At 51.1% G+C, this 11,768-nt stretch overlaps 1 long non-coding RNA gene across 1 annotated transcript; it reads right to left on the reverse strand.

Moving 5' to 3' along the window:
* Positions 1-4,311: 4,311 nt before the first annotated feature.
* Positions 4,312-11,067, reverse strand: LOC101064405 (uncharacterized). Its single transcript, XR_003888898.1, has 5 exons — positions 10,873-11,067; positions 9,594-9,777; positions 9,308-9,357; positions 5,979-6,111; positions 4,312-4,487 (listed from the first exon to the last, which is right to left on the reverse strand). It is a non-coding gene; the product is annotated as an uncharacterized lncRNA (long non-coding RNA).
* Between the last annotated feature and the right edge of the window lie 701 nt (positions 11,068-11,768).

Genomic DNA, 11,768 nt, shown 5'->3' on the forward strand with positions numbered 1-11,768 from the left:
GTGCAAGTATATTACCAGATATTCAAGATAATGTAATCAGCTGGAACATATGAGAAGCAGTAAAGATAAAAGTCAGAGATAACCTGGACACCACTCGTCATCTGCAGGTATATGGCTTTTTTAACTGTTCAGCAGTTGGTCCATCTGTTACTCAATCCCAGCAAGGGTGTCGGCCGGGTGGAAAGTTTAAATAGTTTGTTTAAAATAATCTGCAACATAATAGATATTGTAAGAAACGTTTGACTGCAGCAACAGTTTCCTTGTTTAGCAAGCATTGTAATGAGTGTGAAAGATGCATTTAATTACATTTGTATTCAAGTTTTCCTCACTCTTGTATAGCTGACCTGACAACAAGACCATCCCTCACAAAAATGAACCTTTCAGAACTGCATGTGGCTTCTTAACGCTGTTGTCTTGTTTACACTCATTCACTCCTCGTGTATGAACATCTTCCTGCTCTGGGCTGTGGAGCTGGAGCGTCTCATGGGGGCAACAGCTGAGAAGCAGAAATCCACCCTGGACAGTCTTGTCGAACACTTGAAGCCAACTGGAGTCTTTATCTGATGTTCATGTGTGGCAGGACAAACGCGCTTTGTGGTAGATGCATATGAAAACAAGTGCCACTAAGTGGTCAGTTTACAAAAGGTGCAATCATTCTGAATCTTTAATGCATAAATCCATGATTTTCAATGCCTGCAGCATCTGGTTCTTCTCCCAGAGTGTAATTATGCTCTTACGTTATTCCTGGGAAGAAGACCAGGAAGCAGAAGGTGTGTTAGACAACCTTGTTAGAGTTCAGATGATGAATGACTGCATCAAACCTAAAGAGAAGAGTCAAACTTTCTATAAACTTTCTCGTCAATATGTGAGTAAGTGAATGAGTGTAATATTTACCAGAGAGAATGGAGAGTATCTCAGTTCTCCAGTGTCAGACCTTCGTTAGGAAATATCAAATATGAATGTTCTCTTATGCTGACAGACTGCAGACCTTCTTCCTTTGATTTGATTGGTGCTGTTGACCACTCAGAGGTGCACTAATCGCACCTACCGAACCGGACAGGAGGGAGTCAATAGAGCGATAAAAGAAGAAACAAACTCGAAATTCTTTCCATTAACCGTGTTTCCCTCCGACACGCTACGAGATATCAGAGCCTTCATTTAAAGCGTCTGTTCATGTGACGACCTCATATATTAGAGCTTTGCTGCTGTCACACGTGAACATACGTGAACACGGTGGGTCCAGCTGGACCTAAACTGTCCACCCACACAGAGCAGGCAGATCAGTGTCCACAGAAAGACAGACAGAGAGAAATACCACAGGGTAAATCACTGGAACAGCGCCTCTGTTGTGTCTGGCCCTCTGCTGGCTGCGGCCTGTCGCCCTCTGCAGGATTAAAGCAGTATTGCAGCGCGACCAGCAGACATACAATAAGACTCGTATTTAAGTTACATCTGGGATAGAACATCGTTCTAAATTACCAAAAGAATACAATTTTGCACTGTTTGATGGAAAAATGACAAACTAGCACAGTATGAAATAATAATAACAATAATACTACTAATACTACCAATAATAAAGAATTCTTCGAAGGCTTTATTATATTAGGAATGAAAAAAATCAATCTACGTAGCATGAAAAGCCAGTTCAAAACCACCATTAGGATTAATAAGAGTAACTCATGCATTTGTAAAAAAAAATATGCCCATTTCTTAAACTTTGTATTTGTTAGAACACATGAGGGCAACGTATTCCTTAGTGCATAGCTGTGAAATAGCAGATGGACACAAGTTGAAAGTGTTTATATATACATATATCACCCCAGAAATGTGTTATGCATCATTTAATATAATTATTTTCCTCTTATGAGGCTAAAGGAGGAAAGATGCCACTTGTGTAAAAAATAAATACATAAAATGTGATAATTGAACAACCTCAATGCATTAACAGGTTTAATCAAGGCAACAGAACAACTTCAGCTGGCTGAAAACTTTCTTTTCTCCAACATCAGAAAAGTGAGAGAATCACATGATTTAATCTGCCTTCAGTGGCCCCGAAAAGGGCAAAATAGCTGTAACCATAGTGAACAACAACAAACGGGTTGTTCCTTCCAAAACCAGCCGAAGCTTTCTGGATCCACAGCCTGTGAGCTCCATGACAACATAATCCAGCAACAGCCATCAGATGAATTGCTTCGATATTGTTCCTGCTCCACCATATCAAGCAGAGGGGCGTTTTCCAGGGGGGCGGCTGTGTTTTTTGAGCTCGACCTGACGACAGGTCACACAGGATGACCGACACTTTCACCGGTCCGAGTTAACACACGACTTAACGAGACTCGCCAAGTCCTTCTAAGATCGACTGCGTCAATGAATTCAGGAATTTCAGAGGGGATAGAAAGAGAATCCAAGTTAATTTCTTTACGCATCCATCAGGTGAGGTCGTCCTGCTGAAAGAGGCCACGCCCATCATGGTTGATGTCATTTCCATGAAGGGCGAGCGACGTCTGCATCGGTTTTCCGAGGGAGGTGTTACATGTCACAAGTAACGTCCACGTGGCTTTGAGGACCACGTGAGGATCTGTCTTCCCACAATGCATCCTGGTGCCGTGTGATCCCCAGGCGAGCACACTTCTTCCACGCTCCGTGGTCCGGTTCTGAAGCCCAGGTGTCCGTCGGAGCTGTCACGGGGTGAAACAGGGGTCAGGGTGGACAGTGCCTGACTGGTCTGCAGCTTCCTTACCCAACACATTGGGATGCACTTTCCATCAGAACCAGGCTCGGTTTCTTTAGAGGTGGAGCTACAGAAGCTAACCTGTTGCTTCTGGACCACCTCCGTCGGGGAGGCCGACCGGCGCCGTCTCCTGAACCTCCTCAGGTGCCACGAAGCCGTCCAACGTTACAGCTGATCTGTAACCTGCCATCGCGTTATCTGAACATTTCTGCCAATTCGTGGAGAAGCGTGTGAATGTTGTGCTGCGTGTTTCCCATTTGTAGCGTTTTAGCAGTTTCTATTGACGCTTTTCAAGCAGAAAAAACCCCGGATTAGTTGGCAGGTTTGGTGCCGAAGTGCTATAAAGTGTTTAATGGGATTAACGGAGGCTGAAAAAGCCAGTTGGTAGCAACATTCGTTATTTGTGTCTTTTAAGAACAAGTGACAATATTTCAATATGTCCCCAACGCCACCTCTGAATTATGTTCTGTGTCCCACTTCAATTAAGCACAGTTTGTCGTGGCAAACAGTCCCTCCCAAAGGCACAGCACGAGGACCATCACAGCTCGAGCCGACCCTGATCCGAGGCCATGAACAGACAGCCCGACAGCGTTGTCACAAGCCCACCCACAGTGTGTTTTTATTGTGTGCTCAGTAATACAAGTGCACAACAAACCACTCTGCACCGCAGCCGTGGTGGGTAGCCAGGAAATATACAAGTCCCGCCTCTTTCACAGGCAGACTAAAGGTCTGTGGTCTGCCTCAAAAGCCTCTGAAAAAATACATACAGTACAAACAAAGGGAGCGGAAGTTTAAAAGAACAAAGGATCCGTCAGAACAAAGCTTCCTGTTCCATGCAGGTTAATACACTGATGAAGGAAGGGAGCCTAAATCAAAGCATCGATTCCGAGTTTTCTGCTGCAGCTACGGAGAACAGACACAAGAGAAACCCTTCCAGCGCTCTTTTCTCTCACACCTTTCCAACACTCACTTATTGGAAAATCAAAATCAACAACCTTCTCTTTGTATAAAAAAAAAGAAACTTTCAAGTCAACGGCGAACAGAAGGGAATATTTGTCTTTTTTCAATACACAGAAAAGATAGATGTTAGGCTGGGGGGGGTGGGGGGGGGGGGCAGGAAGGCAGGAGTCCTGTTGCACTTTGTGAGTGTGCTTTGACAGACTATGTCGGTGACAGCAAGATGTATAGAGAGGTTACAGTAACGGGTGCGGGGGTAAAGGAGGGGGGGCGGCGCGGGGGGTCTATGTGGACACGTTAACCGCTTCGGTCCACTGTTGGCTATTCTGTCATTGCTCTGTTCTGTTGTTCAGGTTACTGTGTGGCGATTTGCTCCCAACCACGCGGGTCAGCTGAACACACACAGGACAGAGACACATGGACAGACAGAGAGCCACCTGACAGACAGAGAGGACACATGGACCGACAGAGAGACACATGGACAGACAGAGCGACGCACGGACAGCAGGTCAACAATCTCCTTCCAATCTTTTGCTTTGATTCAACCCCAAACCCACAGCTTTCATTAATCCAGTCAGAAGCAACCACAGGCGTTTGTTCCAAACGTGGCGGCGGCGCAGCCCCGGTTCCGGACCGACGCGGCTCGTACCTGGGTTACAGTCGGTGAGCAGGGCGCAGATGGAGAGCAAGCACCTTGGAGATGGTGACGCGCAGGACTCCAGTTGCCCTTCAGGATGTCCAGACAGATCACCCCCTGACTGTTGATGTTGCAGTGGTAGATCCTCGTACGGAACGTTACCTGTCCCCCCCCCCCCCACACACACACACACACACACACACACACACACAGAGTTAAGAGTGTGATCACAGGGTTCTCTCACCACTTCAAATCATGCATCAGCTTTTAATAATAACGGGGGACCGGAGCAGGAGTTTAACATGCATTTAAACACATTTACATGGTCACACGTGTTCTTAAAGGTGCACCAAGTGTGTCTCAGACTGCTCTGGTTCCAGTGTTAGTTAGTTAGTTAGTTAATATGGGTAATTCCTAGGGCTTGTCAGGCGTTACCTACAAGAAAAGGAAAAGCTTCAACCGTTTTTGTTTTTCTTATTCAGGTTGGTTGGTCGCAGTAAATGTTAGCCGTCGTCGCTTAAAACTCCTCAACCACCATCAGAGGGCAGCAAAGTATCGAGTCCTTCTGCCATCTTCAGTGTTGGACAGTTTGAATAAACCCGTGAGCCTGCACAGTTTAAGTGTCCATGACATACACACAGATGTACTGCCTCAGGTTAGTGGTGTGTGTGTGTGTGTGTGTGTGTGTGTGTGTGTGTAGGAGGCTGTGTTCAGAGGAACAAGGCTGCTGCTCAGAGCAGTTTGGTGCTGCTGACGCGGTCTGAGGTGGAAGAGGGGGAAGGGCGAGTGAGCATCAGGAGCACTGAGGTTAGAGAGAGAGAGAGAGGGTTCGACGGCCAGCATTTACATTAACTTCCAGTCTCCAGGCTGATTTGGTTGCTATGGGGAACCTGGGAATTGGCAAAAGCTGCATTTATGGGGGGTTCATTTGCAAACATCGGCATTTTCAATCTCCTTTATCAGTGTTATTATAAACAGCCGACATCAAAAAAAGATGATTTAAGGCTGGACATGTTTTAGTCAGTCGGTGATCAACCAGTGATCAGCCACCATTCTTTTAAGAATTTCAAGAGAACCCCCTTAGAACACCCTTAGAACCCCTGGAGACCACCCTTAGAACCCCTGGAGACCACCCTTAGAACACCCTGGAGACCACCCTTAGAACCCCTGGAGAACCCCCTTAGAACCCCTGGAGACCACCCTTAGAACACCCTGGAGACCACCCTTAGAACCCCTGGAGAACACCCATTAGAACCCCTGGAGAACACCCTTAGAACCCCCTTAGAACCCTGGAGAAACACTGGCTCTACAGCAGCACTGCAGCCTGGTGCAGCTTTGTCCATTTAGGTGTTCTGAGATGGTGCCAGTTACAGGAAAGTGGTGAATCAAAGTGCGACTGTGTCGGGGCCTGTGTGACGCCGGTGGCCCCCGCTGGAGCAACACGGACAGGACGCCGGCTCAGGGGCGGGGACGTAACATCACGATGAATGGAGAGGACCGGGACGGGAGCAAAGAACCTCTGCACCCACAGCTCAGCCTGAACGGAGTGTGGATGAAGCCTCTGCAGCTTCAAACGTGGACGAGACGTCCACCACGGAGAGGTCTTGACCCTGGTCCTCAGCTGGACCGCCAGGCCGGTTTCTCAGCACTGACCTTCGGAGGCTTGAAGGGGTAGTCTGGGGTGAAGGCGATGTCCAGGAAGAAGACACCCTCCCTCGTACACGGAGCCCGGCGGTCCGAGGATGGTCGACCTCCATTCATAGATGTTGTCTCCTTAGGACCGGCGCTGCAAGGTGGAAACAAACGGAGCGTTGCTATGGTAACCGGCGCAGAGGGTAAAGTGGACGATGACAACGTAAGCGCAGCTGCCCCAGCAGCCGGAGACGCTCGTGAAAGGAGTCGCAAACGCGCTTAATGCAAAGAAAAGTTAATAGGTCTGAATGTGTCATCAGGAACAAAGTGCATCCAGACAAAAGCAACAATTTAAATCTTTAAACTGGCCAATTACAGTCACACAGGTTTGTATTTAATAAACATATACAGGACTTAGAGTTTAAGTATATTAATATGTTAATGCAACAAAGGTTGTTTTCAAAAATTCACCCGCCTCAAATACTAACGCTGATTCTTAGAACTCGACAGTTTCAACGCCACAAGCTCAGGTTGGACAGGAAGAGACAGAGGACAAGTCTCTGATACACAACTGTTGCCACACTCAGGAGGGGGGGGGTCCAGAACAAGAACCAACCGGGGTTCCCGACCCTCGCAGGTAGACTTCCTGGGTTCTCCCTTCACCTTCAGCCTGGGGGGACAGAAACCCGGCTGGATCGGGGCCCTCGTGGACCGGGACTGGACAGCTGCGTGTTCAATTGTTCAGTTCCTTCCACAGAACATCAGAGGTCCAGTCCAAACTAAACCCAAATGAGTGAGTGAGCTGAGACCCAGCCCACAACACAAAGGTTCTCGAGTGCTGTAAATAAAAGGTACTGATGGACGGAACATGTGGGGTGAAGATTTGGACTTGTACTCGGGTCAGAACAGCCATTTAAAGGGAGGAAACCAAAGACCAGGACCAGGACCAGGACCAGGACCAGATCAGAACCTGCACAGCCAATATGGGAGAACCAGAGTTCCAAGAGAACCAATAGAAGAGGCTATAGTGCTTCTGGTTGTCACTCTGCAGGGTAGACAGACAGACAGACAGACAGACAGGCAGACGGACAGGTAGGCAGAAAGACAGACAGACAGGCAGGCAGACAGGCAGGCAGGCAGACAGGCAGGCAGGCAGACAGGCAGGCAGACAGGCAGGCAGGCAGGCAGACAGACAGACAGGCAGGCCAGAGGCTTCACACACTAAATGAGGTCCAGTAAAGACTCCTTCACATCCACTTTGAATTGGTGATCATGTGATTCCCCCTGTCCTGAACCAGTGAATCTCTGATGAATATGGCCGAGGTGTTGGCCGAGCGATGACGAGCCGCCTTAGCTTTGGCGCTTCGCTTGGTTCTGAACCGCTTCTGTCGTCCCCCCCCCCACTCTGGCTGCTTCAACCTGAACGAAACTAAAGAGGAATAAAGCTGCTTCTGCTTCCATCAACCAGGGGGACTGTCAGGGAGGACGCACGCCGTAGGAGTTACTGTCAACCTCTTGATTTAAGACCTCCGACCATGAAACCCACTTTCACCACTCTGTTATGGCAGCAGGTCCATTCGGGCCCAAACGGGCCGCTAAGTGCCGCTCTGAATGGAAAGAAAAACAGCTCCAGCAGGGATGAACGTTTGTGAAACGATCTGCTGTTCCATGAGTGCTGCGACTGGACCTGCTGACAGTCAGAAATCCTCTGCAGCGGCGCCGGAGCCTCCGACACCTCCGGCCTCGTGGTCACAAATCACGAGTCCAACAGCTGGAGAAGCAGCGCAGGAACGCTTAATGTAGCCAAGAGGAGCTCCCGTTACGGACCGCTGACTCAGCCGAGCTCCCAGCTGCTCGACTCAAAGAAAAAAAGCCAGATTTGGTCCCGGGGGAGGGACGCTGAGGCAACGCAGGCCGAGGCTGATTCTCAGGGCTCCGCCCCCCCAGGACGGAGTCAGGTCCAGGAGAACTGGCTCCACCTGTCAGACGGCCCAATCACTTATCAGCAGCCCTCGTCCTCCCCAGAGCTCAACTGATGTTTTGGTAGGATGAAGACCCAAAGGTGTAAAGGTTCTGGGATGAGATCCCTCGACCCACAGGCAGACCACCTGCTGGTCCTGGGGCTTGATCCATCAGGTGCTTGCTGGAGGATGAAGACTGCTGATGTTCTCTGCACTCACCACCAACACCAGAGGCCAAACACCCTACTGAGCCTCACTGGGGGGGGTTCTTGATGCTGGATCAGCTGGTCTGGTTCTAATATGTGTTCCCCCAGGTCTGAGTGAGCCCTCGTCCTTTGATGTGTTTTGAGAAGTGCAAGAAAACTGGCAGAAACAATATTAAAAGGTACTGATGATAAAGGTCCAAAGGGCTTGGACCAGTGGTTCTAACAGCATTAGAGGTTCTTATCCCATCCATGTTCTCACGTCATCTATCTGTCCAACACGGAGGAGACAAGAGCGAGAAGACGGCTTCACGCTGGGAGGACATCTGAGGTCGCTGGTCGTTACTGGGAGGTTCGGACAGAACTAGCCTCAGAAATTAGAGAACATTGCAAAACATATAAACAAAAATATCAGAGGGAAAGCTGGAGATCATTTAGGGAGGGATCTTCCTGACGTGCTGTCACGTCGTGCTGACGTGACAGCAAAGCCACGGTCACAGAGCATCGGGGGGGGGTCTCACTGTTGGACCCATGTGACAGGACCAAGCAGGACGGGGTGAGCAGGGGGACTCCCACCCAACCCAGATTAAATTAAGATGAAAGGATTAAAGCAGCGACAGGGTTGATCTTGAAAGACACAAACCTGAGCTTTTTTATTCTAAAGGAGTCTCTCTAGGTCGCCGAGGGAGGCGTGCACGCCGCACGGAGGGACACGGAGGACGCTTGTGGACTGAGCCGGCGGCGTGTAGCGGGGTGCGCTAACATCACCAGTACGGGCTAAATTTAAGAGGGAAATCAGTCGGTCCAAAATAGTTCAGACCAACTTCAGCAACTCTCCCGACGCAATCCTGCCCAGACGTCATGCAGTAATTACCGCTTAATAAGCAACACAACCCGACGGTGAGCGCGCCGTGCAAACGAGCGGCGAGGCTGCGCGTGACAGCCGCCGTTGCGGCCGCACCTCTCGGCGAGTCCCTGCCGGACCGCAGGGTCCCAAAAGCAGCTTTAAAGCTTCTGCTGCAGCCTTTGAGGGGGGAGCGACACAAGACGGTGCTTTCAGAACCAGCAAGGATGAGCAGCCGGCGAGACGTCGACGGGCTCAGGTAAACACACACACCCACCACACACACGCACACACACACGCACACAGGTCCACATGATCACAGACAAAGGAGCAGCTGCTCACCTGCAGTGGGGGGTGGATCCAGGGTTATTTCTGCAAGTTCCTTCTGGATCCTGGAAGAGAGAGGCGGTTACTGACCAGGTCAGGCTTTGATTTGGACCACAGTTAAGACGAGCCCCCCCCCCCCGACGACCGGCCGCAGCGAGGGCTCGCTCACATCTCTGGTTCCTGAGCTTTGTGCCACACTCAGAAAGAGACAAGTTCACAGGAAGCTTCCATCTTTTAAATACGAGCTCGCAGCCCCGAGAGGCCGGCCGGTGTCAGACCCGCCCGGGGGGCTCGTTTGTACCTCTTGGCACTCGTTGAGAGTTTAGCAGCAGTTTTGCTGGAGATCTTGGTCTCCTTCTTTTTGGGCTGCGCCTGCTCGCGCTCCTGTTCCGCCGGTACCGATTCCCTTTGTTCGATATCCGAGCTCCCCCCGCTGGTGCTGGGGCTGTCATCTGGTCTCTGCACGTCACTAGACATCGTGGGCCCTGAAACTAGAATGAAGACGTGCACGTTAGCCCAGTGCACGTTAGCCAGTGCACGTCTAGCCCAGTGCACGTTAGCCCAGCGCGTCACAGCAAGAGCGTCACGGGTTCAAATCCCAGTTTCAGTCTTTTCTCCACTAATACCTGAACTAGGAACCGTTACAAACACGTGCATGTGCTCAAACTGTCCACAACTACTGACTTGATCTGGGGGGGGGGGGGGGGGTGTCATATACCACATGTCAACCTCTGGAGGGGTTCTAACCTGCCCCCATTTAACCAAAATACTGATTAAATCTGTGGTTTCAGGTGAAAGATGAGACCAAACATTGGGGATACCTTCAACCACTGCCCCCCCCCCCAGCTGATGGACCCATTTTTAAATGTTACACAATAGTTCAGCAGGTCATTAACCTACACTAAACCGACTCACTGGGCTGTAAGACAGGTGAGAAGTTAATGAAGGGCGGCCCGAAGACAGCTCGTCTTTCCCGGGGGGCGTTGACGCTAATGATGGCGACATCACCCTGAAGGTTCCCGGTGCTCATGGGGGTCGCTGCGGGGCCCCCACGGACCAGAACCAGCCGCTGCTGGTCAAACCGTGCAGGTCAGCGTGTGAGGATGGAAAACACAATGGGGGGGGGGGGGGGTCGACGGGGGCTTGCAGGCGAGCCGTCCTCCAAACATCATTAAGGGCTAGCTAACGTTAACAGGCCGGGGAGGGGGGCCAACGCGCCCCAGACAGCGCTCGGGGAGGTGAGGGGGGGGGGTTAGACCGAAGAACCCAGAACCACACGGGGGCTAGATGTGAATCCGCAGGGAGGGAGGCGGTTCCGCCGCCTCCGGCCGCCCAGCGCGGAGCGCTGGAGGGCAGCGGCGGCCGGGCCGAGCGCGGCTCCGGGGGGAACGCGTGGATCCCCGCCGTCTGCGGAGTGTCCACATTGTGCGGTGAAGAGCGGTGACCCCGCGTCGGTACAAAGGGAGGCTCGTCCCACACATCCACCTCCCCGCCGCCCCCCTCCTCCCTCTCCGCTGGAAAACGACACTTCACGGGACATTTGCTTACTTTTAGCCGATCCGGATGTGTATCGACGTTACCTGGCGACTGGCCGTCGATGCAGCGATTCCGCGTCGCGATCCCGAGGTACCGACACAAGAGTTCTTCCCACGGCCGCCGCTCGTCCCCGTTTCCGAGCTCTTTAAGTGGAGGTAGCAGAAAAAGCGATTAGAGAAAACCGAGGCGCCGGCCCGCCTCCGCGCGCGCTCCCGCCTCCGCGCGCGCCGCGCGCGCACGCAGCCGCATTGGAAATGGGTTTCGCGAGAGCGGGCAGCGATTAATTAATGATCAAATCAATTAATAAAACAGCAAAAGCCGCCACTTGACACGCTTCAACGTGCTTAAATGGCACCCTTGTGTTTGGGAGTGAGGGGGGATTAAAGGCGGGCCGACAAGATAAAAACGGGTAAAGTGGAGTAAATTCACATGAAAGGTGATTAACAAAGGCACAAATGTGCGCGTTGCCTCCTCTATATACCTGAAGCTGCACCGACCACCACCTGACATAAAGGTATCACGAAATGTGCTGATTTTGTAAAGTCGCCCTCACAAATGTGAATAAAACGCGCAGGTTGGCTGGATTACCCCCGCAGGGGTTGATGTTTGCAACAAGGCTGTCAGCATGGGTGTAACATAAGGAGGGATGAAGACTCAATCACGTTTATCCCACTAAATCCAAAGAGGTGGACGCTGCTGGCGTGATTCCGTGAAATGACCTGACCTGTGTTGCCTCTGGTCTCCCAGTATTGTGTTTCCTGTCATCTCTGTGTTTCTCACAGGGCCCATCGTCCTCATCCTCATGTTCTGATGCAGAGTTGATGGACCCTGAACCCCGGTGTTCCAGGCCTCCAGGCCTGGGATGGGTGAAGGCAACGTCTGTCTGAGGCTGGATCAGGCGGCTCCAAACCTGTGGTCCACACCGAGGCTGCTAACGGCA

The sequence above is a fragment of the Takifugu rubripes genome, chromosome 7 (genome assembly GCF_901000725.2).
Source record: "Takifugu rubripes chromosome 7, fTakRub1.2, whole genome shotgun sequence".
Lineage (NCBI taxonomy): Eukaryota > Metazoa > Chordata > Actinopteri > Tetraodontiformes > Tetraodontidae > Takifugu > Takifugu rubripes.